The following is a 6,294-nucleotide window of genomic DNA, read 5'->3' as shown; positions in this document are numbered from 1 at the left end:
CAGCTAAGTGGGTGTACCACAACTACTGAGCCCGTGCGCCGCAGCAAGAGAAGTCACCGCGATGAGAAGCCCTCACTCGGCAGCGGGAGAGTAGCCTTTGCTCACAGCAACTAGGGAAAGCCCCAGCACAGCAGTGAAGACTCAGCGAAACCAAACAATAAACAAATGACTACAACTTTCAAAAAAGAGCACTAGGGGCATGTTTTGTTCTAATGATGGGACTCTGGGTGGGCTTCTGAATTGGGGGGGGCGGTGGCGGCGCTGGTCACCAGAAAGACCGAGATAAGATTAGAAGCTTAGAATGTTTAGAAACCCCACGCCTCCGCCCCCATCATCCTCATCCTCCAGACGGGGGAATCAGCTGACAATGGAGTTAGTAGCTGACTCTGCATGCACGAGGGAGCCTCCATACGAGGACAATAGTAAAGTTGGCTTAAAGCTCAACATTCAGAAAATGAAGATCATGGCATCTGGTCCCATCACTTCATGGGAAATAGATGGGGAAACAGTGGAAACAGTGTCAGGCTTTATTTTTGGGGGCTCCAAAATCACTGCAGATGGTGACTGCAGCCATGAAATTAAAAGACGCTTACTCCTTGGAAGGAAAGTTATGACCAACCTAGAAAGCATATTCAAAAGGAGAGATATTACTTTGCCAACAAAGGTCCATCTAGCCAAGGCTATGGTTTTTCCTGTGGTCATGTATGGATGTGAGAATTGGACTGTGAAGAAAGCTGAGCACCGAAGAATTGATGTTTTTGAACTGTGGTGTTGGAGAAGACTCTTGAGAGTCCCTTGGACTGCAAGGAGATCCAACCAGTCCATTCTAAAGGAGATCAGTCCTGGGTGTTCTTTGGAAGGAATGATGCTAAAGCTGAAACTCCAATACTTTGGCCACCTCATGCGAAGAGTTGACTCATTGGAAAAGACTCTGATGCTGGGAGGGATTGGGGGCAGGAGGAGAAGGGGACGACAGAGAATGAAATGTCTGGATGGCATCGCGGACTCGATGGACGTGAGTCTGAGTGAACTCCGGGAGGTGGTGAGGGACAGGGAGGCCTAGCGTGCTGCAATTCATGGGGTCGCAAAGAGTCAGACACGACTGAGTGACTGAACTGAACTGAACTGAACTGGGGAGCTTCCAAGTGGGTGAACACATGTACCCCGGGAGGGTGATGCACCCCAGCTCCAAGAGGACAGAAGCTCCTGCACTCAGGACCCTCTTGCACCTCATCGTGTGCATCCATCTCTTCAGTGGGCTGTTCCTATGCATCCTTTATCAAATCTTTTAACAAAATGGTACATAAACCCTGAGTTCTGTGAGCCGCTCTGGCAAAGTAATTGAGCCCAAGGAGAGAGTCTTTGGAACTTCTGATCTATAGGTAGTTGGTCAGAAGCACTGTTGATAACCTGGCCTTGTCATGGGGGAGGGGTGGCAGGGGCAGTCTTTTGGGACTGAACCCTTAACTTGCAAGATATGACACTCTCTCCGGGTAGATAGTATCATGCGTGCATATTAAGTTGCTTCAGTCATCCGACTCTGTGCGACCACATGGACTGTAGCCCACCAGGCTCCTCTGTCCCAGGGATTCTCCAGGCAAGAATACTGGAGTGGGCTGCCATGTCCTCCTCCAGGGGGTCTTGCAGACCCAGGGATTGAACCTGGGTCTCTTATGTCTCCTGCATTAGCAGGCAGGTTCTTTACTGAGAGCGACACTTAGGAAACCCCAGTTAGAGTCAGAATCGAGTTAAATTGTAAGCCTTCCAGACTTCTAGCTGGTAGCACGGAGAAGTGTTTGTGGGGGTAACCTCCACATGGTTGGCGACCAGAGTATCAGAAGTGAAGGGTTGTGTGTGAAAAGTAAAGGACATACACAGAGGAGAAGCGCAACAGGGGAGAACTGGATTTTTCCCTACAGAGGAAAGAGAAATCTGGATTTTTCCTTTACACATCGAAACAAAAAATCACCAACATCTACCATATGCTTCCTGGTCAAAACAGAGATCATAATATCAGGATGTATTCTGGTTCTTCTGATCTAAATGGCCTACTTTCTGTGAATTATGCCTGTCCGAATATTCAAAAACTGAGGCCAATTATGTAGTCAATTTGAATTTACAAAAGGGCTCTAGCCCTTCAGAGAGCAGGGCTTCTTTCTCAGCTGTCTGTGAAGATCCCTTTATATTCTTTCTTTACTTATTCTGGGCTGTGCTGGGTCTTCGTTGCTATGCAGGCTTTTCTCTAGTTGCAGCGAGTGGGGGCCGCTCTGGTTGCGGTGCGCGGCCTTCTCATGGCGGCAGCTTCTCTTGTGCAGCACGGGCTCCAGGGCACATGGGTTTCAGTAGATGCGGCTCATGGGCTTCGTTGCTCCGAGGCATCTGGGATCTTCCAAGATCAGGGATTGAACCTGTGCCTCGTGCCCTGGCAGGCGGAGTCTTCACCACTGAGCCACCAGGGAAGCCCAGCCCCCTTTATTTCTACCATGGAAACTATTGTTCGAGTCCTCCAAGTCCTGCCGCCAGGAAGAGAGATCAGACTTTGAAAGGACTGGCCAGTACCTCCTCCGCAGTCGGAAAATAGGAAGAGCTCTTTCTTCCCGGGGCTGTCAAGACACTGTGAGCCCTTCCAGGAGACGGTGACAAGATGCTCCCTTAGGTAAGTCTTACTCCGTGTGGGGCAAATCCAAGACCACTCATTTTGCTTCATTTATCTTCACTGGAGGATGGTTTATGGAAGCAAAGGCACGGTCAAGGTTGAAAGACTCTAGGAATACAGGGATTCTTGCCTAAAGAGGGTAAGAAAGAGCTGGTTAGAAGAGGAATCCTACACCAATGCTATTAATCCCAAATATGACGCTTTACAAGACCAGAGAAATTCCTGCTCACAATTTTCTGCGTTCTCTGATTAAGCATTGCATTTGTGGGACTTCCCTGGTAGTCCAGTGGTTAAGACTTCTTGCAATGCAAGGGACTAGAGTTCGATCCCTGGTCGGGGAACTAGGATCCCACATGCCTCAGGGCAACTGAGCCCTTGCACACCAACTAGAAAGTCTGTGCTATACAATTAGAAAACCTGTGTGCTGCAACGAAAGATTCTGCATGCTGCAACTAAGACCAGACACAGCCAAATAGGTAACATAAACATTAAAAAAAAAAATGTTAGAACTCATTAAAAAGAAAAGGAAAGAATTGCATCTGTTGTTGTTTAGTGGCTAAGTTGTGTTCGACTCTTTGTGACCCCATGGACTGCAACACACCAGGCTCCTCTGTCCTTCATTATCTCCTGGAGTTTGTTCAAATTCATGTCCATTGAGTTGGTGAGGCTATCCAACTGTCTTATCCTTAGCCGCCCCCTTCTCCTTTGGCCTTCAATCTTTTCTAGCTTTGGGGCCTTTTCAAATGAATCAGCACTTCACATCAGGTGCCCAAAATATTGGAGCTTCAGCTTCAACATCAGTCCTTCCAATGAATATTCTGCATAGATTTCCCTTAGGATTGACTGGCTTGATTTCCTTGCAGTCCAAGAGATTCTCAAGTCTTCTTCAGCACCACAATTCAAAAGCATCGGTTCTTCAGTACTGAATCTTCTTTATGATCTAACTCTTTTGTCCATACATCCCTACTGGGAAAACCATGGCTTTGACCATATGGACCTTTGTTGGCAAAGTGATGTCTCTGCTTTTTAATACGTTGTCTAGGTTTGTCATATCTTTCCTTCCAAGGAGCAAGCTTCTTTTAATTTCTTGGCTGCAGTCACCTCCCGCAGTGATTTTGGAGCCCAAGAAAATAAAATCTGTCACTGTTTCCAATTCTTCCTCTTCTATTTGCCAAAAAGTGATGGGAGTGGATGCTGTGATCTTTTTTTTTTAAGGTTAAGTTTCAAGTCAGCTTTTGCACTCTCCACTTTCACCCTCTTTACACTTATAAGCAAAATGAATTGGGTTCTAGGCTTGGATTAACAGGCTTGCCTCCTGCAAGTAAACACCCGGGACACTGACTTGAAGCAGGAGGAATCTGGGATGGTTCTCCCCTAGGGGGCTCTGTCCTGTGCCTGGCTACCCAATGACACTCCTATTACTGTGATACCAAAATACACCTATAGCTTTCCCAAGAGGCCCATGGGGTGTTTTATACAGCCTTGTCTCCTAGGAGCCATTACTCTCTAATCATTAGCTTCCAGGCAGTAGGCTCTTTTGGAACCCAATTATATTTGTTTTTCTTTTTAATCAGAGTACAGCATGGGGTTTAATTCCAGGAATTAATAGAGATTGTCTCTGGAGGAGGAAATTGAAGAATGAAAATGACTTGTCAGATTCTGGCCTTTTATCCTGCTTGAAGTTTTTAAACATTTTTCTAAAGCCATATTTTTGGACTCATAATTGGATTACAATCAATTTTCACAATCTCATTACCAAATAAGATTCCCCCAGCTTTTACATTACATTAAGAAATGATGTATTGCTGGGACTTCACTGGTGGTCCAGTGATTAAGAGTCCACCTTCCATTGCAGGGGGTGCAAGTTTAAACTCTGGTCAGGGAATTAAGACCTTGTGCGTCTCACTGCACCACAAAAATTAATAAATAAATAAAAATTTTAACACAGTGTATTGCTATGGACTGTGAGTTCTAAGATTTGCTTCAAATTGCCTGGGGGAGCCAGTGGGTGGGAGTAGAGATGAAAGCAAATTGGTCAGGAGTTAACTGTTGGGGTTGACTGCTTCTTCCGTTCTTCTTCCACTTTGGGACATGTTTGAAAACCTCAATAGCAAACAATTTTTTGACAGTGTATATATTGAAAAGAAAATTTCCCCATATTATAGTCACCCCATCTCTTAGAATTCAGGGTCTCCCACCCAAATTGCTATGACCCCTTTTCCCCTTCTTCGCTGTATTTCACATAGCATTGATCACCTTCCAACACGCGACGTCATTTACATGTCACATCCACTGCTCATCATGGCCCAGTGAATCACAGTACATTTCATGCTTATTCCATAATAAAATGGAGTCTTTTCTATAATCGTGAAGACAATGTTGGGGGATTGGCAGATTCTTTTTTTAATGATTTTCCAAAAGTATCCAATTTGCTGACACTGTCTCCTGTTCACCATGTCTCTTCTGCTAGAAGGTAAGTTCCCTGTCCATTTTACCAGCTGATATGAAAAGCATGGGTAGCTTTTATTGATTTATTTATTTCTGGACGACGTTGGTATAGAGGTTAGAAGCAAGAATTCTAGTGCCACCCTGGCTAGGTTCAAATATTAGCTCTGTCACCTACTATCTATGTGACCTTGGGCAGGTCACTTAGCCTATTTTCTTATCTTTGAAGTAGAGACATACCCACACCTACCCCAGGTTGCTAACCTGACTGGTAGTGAAAGGGTCCATGAACGCTGGCTGGATTATTACTGGTTACAGCACTCATTTAGGAAATCAAATAGAAATGCATTTGATTCCTACTGGAGCCTGTTTTACCTCTTGTTAGTGGTGCTGGGGACTCCTCTGGCGGTCCAGTAGTTAAGACTCCACGCTTCCACTGCAGAGGGTGTGGGTTCCACCCCTGGTCAGGGAACTAAGATCCCACATGCTACCTGATGTGGCCAAAAATTGGAAAAAAGATAATGATGCCAGGCCCTTAATTGTTCTAGAAGCTAAGGGATATGAGGCCTCCCGCCCAGATGCCTGGGGGAATAACAGCAGCTGTTCAGCACCAAGGGCCTTACAGCCTGGTGAGGGATGCTCCAAAGGACCAGTGGTCGGGATGACAGACAGACTCTGGGTCCCGGCATCTCCTGCTCCTCCCTCCACTGCGGCTTCTGCGATTTGGTCCCTTAATCACCCTGCAGGTTTGAACAGAGTCTGAAGGAAGGGAAGTTTGGAGAACAGGGCCTGGAGACAGGGCTGGGAGGGCATGGCAAGCAAGCCTGGGAGGAAGAGACAGGGAGAAGGGAGAGGAAGGCAGAAATGGCTAGTCATTGGGAGAATGGAGCCAGGGCGGGGTGGAGGGGAGGCGTGGGAGGGGAGGAGGGGCTGGGCGGGGGTCTGATATTGGATATTAAGGGAGGGGCGGGCGAATATAAAGGGCTGAGGTGGCGGTGGGAACAGGTGAGCCAAGGTGAAGGCCCACTGGTGAGGAGCACTGGCTGAGATGCAGGGTGAGACTCGGGGCGCAGAGCGGGGTTGGCTGCGGGCGCTGGGATGCGCGGGGCGGAGAGCGGCTGCGGTGGTCGGCTGGCAAGGACGGGCTGGGAGTCTGGGGACTTGAAGGGGCGACTGCTCGGGCGTGGGGGCGA

Source organism: Capricornis sumatraensis, chromosome 20 (assembly GCF_032405125.1).
Source record: "Capricornis sumatraensis isolate serow.1 chromosome 20, serow.2, whole genome shotgun sequence".
Classification (NCBI taxonomy): domain Eukaryota; kingdom Metazoa; phylum Chordata; class Mammalia; order Artiodactyla; family Bovidae; genus Capricornis; species Capricornis sumatraensis.
This window is presented reverse-complemented; position numbering follows the sequence as displayed.